The 12,413-nt window shown below is 32.5% G+C and overlaps 1 long non-coding RNA gene across 1 annotated transcript; it reads left to right on the top strand.

The window, feature by feature from the left end:
* The first annotated feature begins 4,837 nt into the window (after positions 1-4,837).
* LOC113358795 lies at positions 4,838-7,475 on the top strand. The gene is made up of 2 exons (XR_003364731.1): positions 4,838-6,641; positions 6,872-7,475. It is a non-coding gene; the product is annotated as an uncharacterized LOC113358795 (long non-coding RNA).
* The last annotated feature ends 4,938 nt before the right edge of the window (positions 7,476-12,413 follow it).

The raw sequence follows: 12,413 nt of genomic DNA, 5'->3' as shown, positions 1-12,413 counted from the left end.
CCCTTCCCCGTTAGATGCAATCTCAGCCATCCAAGTTTGCCACCAATCTAACAGACTTGTGGCAACTTTTAGGAGACCAGCCGCCTAAATCCCGTGGCCATGGCTACGCCAGACGCCACTTACGCCATCATGCCGCTGGCATGCACAAACTACGCCATCCATGCCGCAATGCCACTGACATGCACTAAAGGCGCCACTGTGCCATTATCATGCGCCAACAGAAGGTATCCATAATAAATGGCTACCCTTCCTCATGATATGCGATCTCAACCATCCAAGTTCGCCACCGAACTGATAGACTTGTGGCAACACTACAAGAAAATATGGCTTTAGTGACGATAGTTTTTGCGACGAAGAATATTTCATTGTTGAATCTTAGTTATTGTGACCAAAATAATTTTTGTCACTGTTGTTAGGTTTTCATCAACGGGACTCGAGTTTCTTCACTCATAAGTTTTTAGTGACCTCATTTAGAGACGAAATAATGTGTAGTCACTAATAAGTTTTTGTGATTATGTATGTTTGTCACCATTTAATTCTATTGTGATGATGCTAAAAAATTGACATAAAATCTTTTTGGTGATAATCTATAAATTTCGTTGCAAAAAAAGATTTATACTGACAAAATTAATTCGTTACTAACTAATTTTATAGTAACGAAACTAAAAGTTTGACGCTATATTTATTTTTAGTGACCATCAACTTTTTTTATTGCTAATATTTATATGGTAACCACGTCTAATCGTCACAAGAAAAAACATCTGCGACGAAGTAAATTTTGTCTCGTTAGTCATATTTAGTGACATTAAAATTTCACCGCAGTTCATGATTTCAGTGATTACTAAAATGTTGTCACAAAGAATTCATTATGGTGACAAAGGAAGAAATAGTTGTTAAGGAATAATTTTTTGGTAACAGTAAATTTTATCGCATAAAACATAATGTCTAACTATAACTAATAAATTAGCAAAAGTCAATTTATTTATTGACGAAGTAAATTTTCATAAAAGTAAAAGTAGAAGTCATCATCTTTTTATATTATATAAGGAAAAAAGTGAAAAGAAACCAATATAGATAAAAAAAAATCCTTCTAACATAAAGAATCCAGAATGAAGTCTGGTTGAGAACTCTGATGGATATGCACCCATGGTATATTTACAAAATAAATCCATTTTTAATAGAAGTGAAATTGTTCCAAAAGCGCACATTCTATGGTAACCTTTCACTATAGATTTTCTTTTAGAGCTGGCGCTAGAGCATTGCTCTATAGAGGAGGACCGAGAAGACAAAAAGAACCTGAATATTTCTAAAAGTAAATTTCCAGCCCGCTGAAAATTAAGATGAAAAAAGAAAAACAGACCTGTGAAGGGAAAACCAAACCTAAAAAATAAAAATGAACTTAAGATAGAGAAGAGCAACGAAAATAATTAATCACTTAGTTCAACATATATATATATATATATATATATGAATATATATATGAAAAAGAGCTATTATTCTAATCAAAATTATTATCAAACTAAACAACTATTTTTAAGTAAATGAGTGCAAACAACTAATACTCTATATCTGAATCATCATCAACCGGAACAATGCCTCGTCTACCTCTCCTTCCTAGACATCATCATCATCCGCACCATCATCATTTTATTCTTTCCGATTAAATTTAGTTTCAGTGTCACGGAAGTACATCGAGCTGAATGTCAAACATTCATTGTTATTGTAAGCCTCCGCAATTGAACCTTCTGGGCAAGAGTTAATTTCCATGTATCGTTTGAGAGTTCTGGTGTACCTTGATAAATACGAAAAGGTAAACATTAGTAAATATACACAATTATTTAAAAACAATCACAGTAAGGTACAATTGTAAGTACTGTAGGTCTTATTGTAGCACTTCAGATTATTGGGAGCTCATGTGTACTTCTCTATATATAGATATCAAACTTCCTATTATTATAATTTACTCATAATCAATCATCAACAAATACCAAATTTAAGCTCATAATTTCCCATAGCTGCAACGTTGTCTAACAGTAGAGAATTGTAGTAATAACACCAGCAGCACTAGAAGCAGCTAGCATTAAAAATTTAAAAGCAACAAAGAAGTACCAAGAGAATCATGTAGTTTAAGTAAAATATACATGTCCATATGCCATCTCATGTCAGTAGCCGTGTGTTTTAGCGAAAACAGTCTCTGAAGTCTTGGTCTTAAAGGAAAATAACGAAGCACCTTGTGTGGGATCTTCTTACCTTTACCGTCATTAAACTTGTACCTATATTCATCGCATACCGAACACCTGTATTCCTTTTCATACTCCTTCCAGAACAAAGCACAATCATTTTACAAGCATGAATTGACTCATAACTCAATCCTAAATCCCTCAACATTATATTAGCATCATAATATGAATAGGGATGCTACCTTCTTTTAGCTTCATAATATGAATTGAGATGCTACCTTCCTATATCTCATTGATAAAATATTATTTTCTCTCTATCTCAAATTTTGCGGGCATACAAAACATGTATATGTATGCATTATGGTGTTGGAAATAAGACTAACACGGAGAGGTAAAAGGAGTAGTTAGCATGGTTTTTTTGTGAGATCCTGACCAGCAAACTTATAGCAGTCCCTTAGAACTAGAATAGTGATTCTACAATACTCGGCATCAAAAGACAACTGCTTGATACACAAGTAGATCTAGTATTCATACTTAGTCCATACACGTATGGCAGTATCCAAATATCAACCCTCATAGCCTCATATCACCTTTTCTAAGGAGTAAAGAAATCAAGTTACAGCTTCCAGAGGTATCAGTCGACAAATTCGCACCAAAGCTAACATTCCTTGGTGGTCAGTCCATAGATTGAAAAAATTTACAACTTGAAATCGTAGAGTATATATACTGTATAAAACAGCTAAACCTCCCTAACCACTTGACTGCCATTAAATTAATGTAATACAGCAAAATCGACTAGCAAAATTCTTACATATTCAAATACAATGTGTCCAAATTTGTATGAGACAAATTAGACGGTGCCTATAGAATTCCACTTAACAAACTTTGTCATATTCAAGTAACATTAGCAGTTTCAAATCTCTAAACATGTAAGTTAAGGATTTTGTTCCAAATTATTATTCAAGGGAGCCTGTATATTTAGATTGTTCTAGCATACATTTAAATCCACAAATCGCCTAACTGACAAATTATGGCCAAAGTAGATTTATCGGATCTGTCAACATTAATAACCCTCTTTCCCAATATGATTAAAGGATTGAAATAGTTAAAACAGAACGATTACCTTTTAATTTCACCTTAACCCGTCCAGAGAATGAAGAAGATGTGACGAATTTGATTGTGCTTGGTTTCCTCACGAATGCTTGTACTTATAGTTCTCTATGGCGGTGTACATGACAACAAGGACTTTACAAACACTTGTTAACTAGGTTTGAAATATCCTCGTTTAACAAGTATTTTACAACAAAACAGAGTTTTTGAGTTTTAATAATAAAATAGTTATTTAGAAAGATGAACTAATTAGAAAATGTTTAACTGTGAGCTAGAGATGATATGATCTAAGTTTCAATTCGAGAAACAAGTTTTCATTTTTGTTTTATTAGTTTCCGAGAGATAGGCGAGGATCAAAGTATTTTTCCAGAAGAATTGAAATTGAGATAAAAAAGAAAAAGAGATGGGATAGAATCGAAAACAGAGTTTCTACCTCAGGGTTTCATCCCCCACCTCCCAAAAAAAAAAGGCGCGCCAACTTTCCCGCGAATTCATTTTCCCCATAATGTTTTCGCGCCACAAAAAAAGTTGTGGTGGAAATTTTTTCCTTCTTGTGATTCAATATAATTTCTCGGATTTAATCCCATCTATATATTCTTCGGATGTTTATCGTGTCAAAGGTCGATAACATTTTGTTTTATTTTTCAGTTTTAGATTCATTATTTTTCAACTCATTCTTATTTTTATTCCTATATAAAAAATCACGTTTCATATATCATGGGTTGCTGAATCCACATAATGAAATAAAAAAAAATGGTCGCATAAGTTATTATAGTCAGACAAGTGAATCGATGCAATAGAAGTCGCGAAACTGCGGATGATACAGACAGACCTACTTTAAATTTTGAATCCAAATATGAATTTGTTAACTTGTTATATGAGGCTAAGCAATAGTTTACCTTGATGATGGAGGAAGAAAGAGTTAATTCTGTTAGAACATCGAGGAAATCTTGAATAGAGTACACGTCTGAGACCAAAGTAGGTGTTTACTCTGCGTATAATTGGAACAAAATGGTAATTTGTATTCTTTCTTCTTCAGAATCTTCATCCTACTCTATTAGCAAATGGGTTAATATGAGGCAAATATGGTGAAATGGTAAATTTTATGGAAAAACATTATCAAATTTGAACGATATCAATTAAAATTAAATAAATCGGAATTCATTGTATCGTAGTATGCATGTATAATCAAAAAATTCGATTTATTCGGAAAAAAATTAATTAATTTTTATTATTTTGACGCTTACCATTTTTTTCTTCTTTATTATGGGTAACGATGATCGCTGAATTTTTTCTTATTAATATTTTTGATCAAATATACTTTTTATTTTATACTATATAATCAAAACCCGGTCAAAGAAAATTCAAGAATAAAAAAATCATGCTTCAAAAAAAAATGAAAATAAAAATGTTAATAAGGATATGCTTACGTATGTCAGAGGTGTTTAGCGGCCATTCCTATGGTCCCAAGATAAATGACTCAGATTATGATGATTAAAACCAAGTAATCTTCATCTACGCATGTAAGAGGTTTAGATACTAATACATCAAAGGATGATAGCATAATAAAAAAATTGATCGTAACCCTACTCCTCCGAATGTTTTACCCTCCTCACTCTCTTATCCCAAATCTCTCTCTCTCTCTCTCTTTGTCGAGATCTGTCGCCTCCTTCCCTTTTTTCTTTACAAACAGTTTCAGAATCACCTTCACCAATCGTTAAACTTCTACTAATCCATTGTGATCCAACAAACAAAAGAGGGTATTCATGGAAAACATCTTCCACTTTTGAGTAATAAAAAGAGAGAAAGAAAATGTGGATTTGGGATTTTTTTTTGCAAATTTCATGTACAATTTGTATTGAAACCCTTTAATAATTTCTGCGTTAATTAGCTCAATCGATTTAATTATTATTTTCTTTTTGTTATATGTTCGATTTTGATTTCTGTATTTTCAATATGAAATTTATTCTGTTGATCACTAAACCTAGTTCTATCTAATGATTTCATAGTGATTGTGCTCTGGCACTTGTGGTGGTGTTGATTCTAATTGCGAAGGTTGTGGTGATAATGGTAGTTGTTTAATTTTGATTGGTTTTGGTGGATAGTTTTCCTAGATTAGTTCAATTGAGGGTAATTTTTGGGCTAATTCATGGTGTAAATTTAGCGATTATGGTAGATAAGATGTTCTCTCAGTTTAAAATGCAGTAAGAAATTATTACATGATTTATTGGATCTCGTTTGTGATATTTAAGTTCTTTAGTTGTGATATTACATGATGATACAGTAAGAAATGTTTGAAGAAATTAAAATAATTTGTTATTATTGTTTTTCAGAAATCCTTAACAGACTTTGTTTTTCATTATTGTATTGTTAGTTTCAATTTAAAACTTTGATTAGGTATTTCTATTTTAGTTTAAGTTTTCAAGTTCAATATGTCAAAATTAAGTTTTCTGTTTTCTTTGATTTTAATGGGTGAACTATTTGATAAGTTGTCTCAGTGAACATAACGTTATTTGTCTAAACTTTCGTAAGTTTAATTGGGTAGTTACCATTCTATTCAATCGAAATTATTTATGTTAGATTATGGTACATCCACATAATACTTCAGGGATACTTATAGACATGTTACCAAGATGCTGGTGTGATTGCTGGATTAAATATAACAAGAATCATCAATGTACCAACTGTCACACTATAGCTTATGGTTTCCTTGACTATAACGGGTGTTGCGTCTGTTGACATGGTAAGGGAATAAAAACCACACATAAAGAGAAATTAGCTTTCGTGAATGTTAATATGCATTTGACCTTACCCACCATTTTTTTAGTGTAAAAAATCTAGGACTCTCCATTTGTCATTTACTCCCCGCTTCCTAAAGGATGATGCTTTGTGATGATATTTTGATGAATATTTTGATGAAAACAAATTTAATAGTTTAGTGATGCACCTTTTTTTTCTCTTGCAGATAAGCCCTTTTGAACCATGACATTTCTCAATGTCAACTCCCATACCATATTTTGTTTGTTTCTGACGCACTAAATTGGTGTTTGATTCTGTTAGATATCTGCCTGTGATTTCCATTTGAACAATTTCCATACGCTCACTCATCAATAGAACTGATGGGGATAGATAGACACCTCTGTGCCAAACTTTATGTGAAACTATTAATGCTAACTAAACTGGATTAGTCTTCATGCATTTAATATACATTTCAGAGTGATTATATATATGACTACTAACCCAAGTTCAGTCAGCCCACTTCTGCGATAATCATTTCATTAGTTGGTCAGGAGTTGTGGATGCACACATGAAGGATGGTGTGAGACTTCTTAACCTCAACGTGGTAATGTGGTATGTAGGATATAAGGTCGTGGAAACTTACATGTCATTTAGTTTGGTTTACAAGTATCCTATTGAATATCTTAATATGTGAAGTACAAATACTATAATGATAACTGGATTTTGATTAACTATACTAAAGATTGATCCAGTGGGTCTCTTTGGGCGCACCTAGGATGCACTATGTGAAATGATCTTTAAAGTACTTATTTCATCTACTAATAATGCATTCTGCCATGTAGATTGGAGTCCAGTCCATTACCAAGAGTCAACCCACAAGTTCTGGAACAATAAGGTAACCTGCATTATGTGCTGGTCATTGCTACCCATTTAAGGAATTACATTTTTCCAAGGTATTGCAGCCGCCACCGCCACCATCAGCACCGTCCCTGTCAGAACAATGAGCTATTGCAGCGAGACGGCGAAGAGGGAGCTCCACCACCCTCTGAGGATACAGCGAAAACGACGACGTGCTACAACCAATGCTGATTATAACAGCAAAGAACTTCAAGCAATGATACAAGTGGAGGCTTATATAATTCAAGCGCAGGCTAACCAAATATGCGCACAAAATGAGATCATCAAAAAGCTGCAAGAAGATGATGAAAAGTTCACACAAAAAATGCAGAAACCGATGCTTACACTCGGGCTAAACAACAGTACCGTTGATGGATCAACTGATGTTTTAGTCTTGGTATTATCTTTTTACTTATTTACTTGTCACATTAATGTTGGATCAACAGTGTTTTTTTTATTTATTCGTAGAGTTTATTTATCGGGTATTTTTTAGTTTGGATACTGTTTCAACAACTTATTTAAATGGATAATTATTTTTTATTCAACTAATATTATTTCTTTATTGGAATGCTTATTTGTTTATATTTATTTTTTGTGAAATAAATCTCATTGGAATCATCAGTGGTAATATTGACTAGTTTGGCATGTTGAGAATGGTTATGGTGAGGACAGTGTTGTGTCTCTATTCGTTATTGAAATGACCATACAGATACAATCCTAACTGGTCATTATATGTATTTTTTAGAGACGACTAATTTTTTGTTATTGATTTTTTATTTTGAGACGAAAGTCATTTCGCTGCTAAACTATTATTTTTTCTGAGATGAAAAAATTTCATGGCTAAAACTATTCAGGTGACGAATTTGTTTCTTCATTATAAATATATTTTGAGACGAATAAATTTTGCGGATAAAATATTTATGAGACGATCTTTTTTCTTCAACTATAAGTATATTTTGAGACGAACGAATTTCGCGGCTAAAACTATTTTATGTGACAAATTTATTTCTTCACTATAAGTTATTTTGAGACGAAATATTTTCCTCACCAAAACTACTTTAAGTGATAAAATATTTTCATCACCAAAAATACCTAGAGTGACAAAAAATTTCATCACAAAATTAGAGAACAATGTCAATTTTATTTGCTCACGAAAAGATAGTTTTGGTGGCAAAAAGACTTATGTTGCTAATTAAAAAAAATTGGTGATGATTTCTTAAGGATGTCACAGAACACTTTCAACGACTCGCTATAGGTGACGAAATTTTTTGTGCCGCTAAATTCTTTTTGCAACGAAGAAACTGGTTTTCATGACACAATATTTTGCCACTAAAAGTGACTTTTCTTGTAGTGCAAGTTTCAGGCGGCCAGCCAAGACGAGTCTAATAGCATCACATGTTATTTTCCTACAACAAGTCTCGTGATTTTGACTTGCCAAAGTGCTACATGTTTTCGATAAAGAACACTCGAGACATCAAACATGTCACAAACAGGGGGATACTCATCAGGATATTGGTCTGGAGGTTTACAGCGTGCGGCGCACAATACGCCTGTTACAAGAAAGTGTCATGAAGAAGGGAGGTTACTGATGGCAAGAAGTAATGGTGTAAAAGCTTCCTTCATCATGGAAGCATAAATTCTAACGTTACACGTTACTCCACTCTTCCACCACTCAATTGTTTCCACTTCTTACGAGATCAAGGTACGTTTTATTATGACTTGTATAAATAGGTTTCACCTATTTCCACCAGACAACAAGTTTTGGTCAGGAGCAACACAGTATCCAGAAATCACCTGATAGCTTTTCATTCAGCTAGCCAGTTCTACTTTCGGATACAAGTCACAAACAACCACAATTTCAGAATCAACGATTCTGGTCTCTACACTTTCTTCGCTTCCCTCCCAAAGACCAACCCTTCTCCTTCCCTTTGTGACCGACGAAAGACTGGAACGGACATTTCTTGGATTAGGCAAGATTTGTACAGATTGATCTCTCGAGTCAAAAGTACTCCCGTGCAGTACATTGTTTAGGGTCTAGACTCGTTTCTCATCCACACACACGAAATTACCAAAACTAGCAGAAACTGTTTTCACGCTCAAACACTTAGTTTAAAGATTTAAATATATTTAAAATACGAAGCAAAATAGTAAAACCCATATGTATATGGAAACATATACTAAATATATTCTTGCTAGGTTGGGTTTATTATCATAATAACGTTACTTAAGGAAATAAAATATTACTGTAAGTATGTAGTTTTAAACTTTTTCTTATGTAACCTTACCATGTTATATGGGTGTAGTCATAATTTCAAAATAATTATCATGGAATTGGTGTATGAACTTTTCTATAGGAGATGAAAGCATATATTTTTCAGGAAAGGCTTTATCCAAACAGAAATGCTAGGTGCAACAAAGACGAATAGTAATTTTTGTCCCAGTTGGATATCATTACATTTATGATTTAAGTAAAGTGAACTCAGTGGAGGATGAAGATTTTAGCATGAATTAATTTCCAAATACATTTATTCTTCATTCTTTATGTACAAGGTTTTAAAGTGAAGTTGTTAGTGGAATATTTATTATTTAGCTATCTTCTTCATTCTTTAGACGATATTCCAGTGAAGTTGTTAAGCTCAATCTTAAAAACTAAGGTTGTACGGGGACTTCCCAAATAGGGAAGGCAATGAATGCGAATTTTGTTTGACGTAAAATTCTATACAATTACGTCGAACAAGTCAAACCATCATAGAACAACATATATTATCATCCAATTCAAGGGTAATTTTTATTATTTTCAATAAAAATTTGATTCACACAAGAACCAAATACATAAAGAAGCACAAATACACCATAATGAAGCAAGCAATAATAACACCCGAAAATTGGATGTTAACTAATAAACGATGAGAAAATGAGAATACTAGCTAGACCTTGAGTTTCTAATTTATATTATTACTGCAATCGTCATTGGATTCTTTTACGGGACTCCACCGCTAGTCAAGAATTATAATCATTCGTAAGAAAAATAATTTTTGAATGGAAATTCTCTATCCGCCTCAGTTTTACCATAGTAACCACCATCGCGATGAATGCTCCAAAAACATTCGTCTAAACAATTTTTATTATAATATCTTTTTGTATAGTAAGCATAAAACTTTTTTATGTGGTCCTTTTTTTCATTATGATCATACCAACTTGAATCGGATATACATTTAGTTGTCTTTAAAAAATTAACTTTAAATCTTCAATAGAAACTTTGTTTGTGATATAGTTTATGCTAGCCGAAATCATCTTAACTTGATATGCAGTGGATATTCAAACATATGTTGGGATCTATATCATTTTGCACAGTGACAATCTTTTTGTTCCAAACAGCGTCACCAAAAACTGATTGTTCACAAAACAATGATAAAATAAGAAGAGTGAAGAAGATAGCAGAAGTAGATCCTAAAACTAGAAAAACCATTAGATTTGTACATTTCAGAGAGCTACTAAACATACAAATTGATATGTAAATTTTTTTTGTTCACATAATTATCAACTTCGCAAGAAGAGATGGTAATGAGCCGAATTCCACTTGATGGTAACAACCTATGTGTCATCACCAACCAAATCAAACCATTATAACACAACATAATATATGTATTGCCACTTTCAAATGTAATTTTTATTAGGTTTCCAATAATAATATTATTTTTTTATCGGTAAATTTTATTAATAAATATCTGGTTCACATAAGAACCAAATACATCATTACTATTATTTTCTAATGAACTGGATACATCATAATGAAGCAACCAATTCTTAACAACCGAAATTTAAATATTAAAAAACGAAAATACTAGACCGACAATGAGTTTCTCCCAAAAATTATTACTGGGACCTAAACCACCATTAAATTCTTTTACAGGATTATTCACCATCAGTATGTAATTAGAATCATTTGTAAGAAAACATCTTTATAAACGGAAAGTATTCATCTGCTTCACTTTTACCATAATATCCACCATATCGACGAATACTCCAAAAACATTCATCTGCACAATTTCTATGATAGTCTCTAAATGCTTTATAAGCATAAAACTCCATTCCGTGAACCATTTTTTCATTAGGATCATACCAACTTGATTCGCATATAAATTTAGTTGACATCGACACATTAATTTGAAATCTCCAATAGAAACTTTGTCTGTAATATAGTGTATGCTCGCCAAAATCATCATCACTCGACCTGCAAGAATTTTTAAAGCTATTTTTGGATCTATATCATTTTTCACGGTGACATTCGTTTTCTTAAAAGTTAAGCGAATACCATCAACTGAGTGAGCATAGAATAATGATAAAACAAACAGTGTGAAGAAGATGACAGAAGCAGATCCTAAAACTAGAAATGATGATCTTGACATTATGATTGGAATTAGAATCAACCTTTGAAAATGAATACAAAGTATAATGTTAATGGTTACTACTTTGTGTTTTATAGTCATAGGTTTTCAGCGATACGAGTCATGTTACTTGAGAAAATAAAATATTTGTTCACGACAACTAATAAAAGTTTTCTAGATTTTGAAATATTATTTCGTATTAAATACAACGGATCCCGTGATTTAAAATTTATGACTTATATTTACACATAGTTCTAAAAATTAGTGTATCTATCCCGACCATCCAAAAAATCCGTTAGGTAGTCTATATTGACCGTTGGTCTCTGAATTCCATGTTTAGGTTTAAAAATTTCCTTCTTCCCAAACCAAATTCCACTTTCAAATGTTGTTTCTCTAAAGCAAACAACATTCCTCAGCTTTCTTTCGTAAAATATCATTTTTTACTTCCAATAATTAATCGGCACTTTTCTTCGATCGTCTTCCATGAACTATAATTTTCTACCTAATCAAACCTTCCTCGCCTAGTGAATTCTCATATGCTTCGTACCTTTCCTTCTGTTCTTATCTAACTTTCCTTCTCAATATGTTTTTATTCTTCTACAATCAATCATTTGTTGCACCAAGCTACTAATCATGTTCCTCCAAATAATGGATTTTTGCCAACTGATAACTCTGTTCTTCTCAATATATTCTCCTTCAGTACAGTCTTTTTTCTTAATTTCTTCTGTAAATGAATTTTACTTTAAAGGACAAGGGTATTATTGTATTTATGACACTTGTAAATCCACACGTGTGAAATCTTGAGTGTATAACGCATTTGTTGAATGACCGAGACAAATTCACTATTTTTTAGAGTTGTACATATCCCAAAATAAATTAGTGTATCCGGCACATGTTCCCAATTGTCCCTGAAAACTGTTGAATTTCTGATATTTGAAACTCTCGGATTGTACGGAGATATGCGAGCATAATGGTTAGAGTTGCTCGCATAAATCTCCTAATTTTTTAGAGATTGTTAAGCAAGACTCTATCTTTGTGACTCTAGACTCTCACTTCAACTCACTATTTTTATTTATGTTCTTGCTCAAGTTTTACAAGT

The sequence above is a fragment of the Papaver somniferum genome, chromosome 3 (genome assembly GCF_003573695.1).
Source record: "Papaver somniferum cultivar HN1 chromosome 3, ASM357369v1, whole genome shotgun sequence".
Taxonomy (NCBI): Eukaryota; Viridiplantae; Streptophyta; class Magnoliopsida; order Ranunculales; family Papaveraceae; genus Papaver; species Papaver somniferum.
Note: the sequence above shows the minus strand (reverse complement) of the source record. Positions and strands in the feature narration are given on the sequence as shown.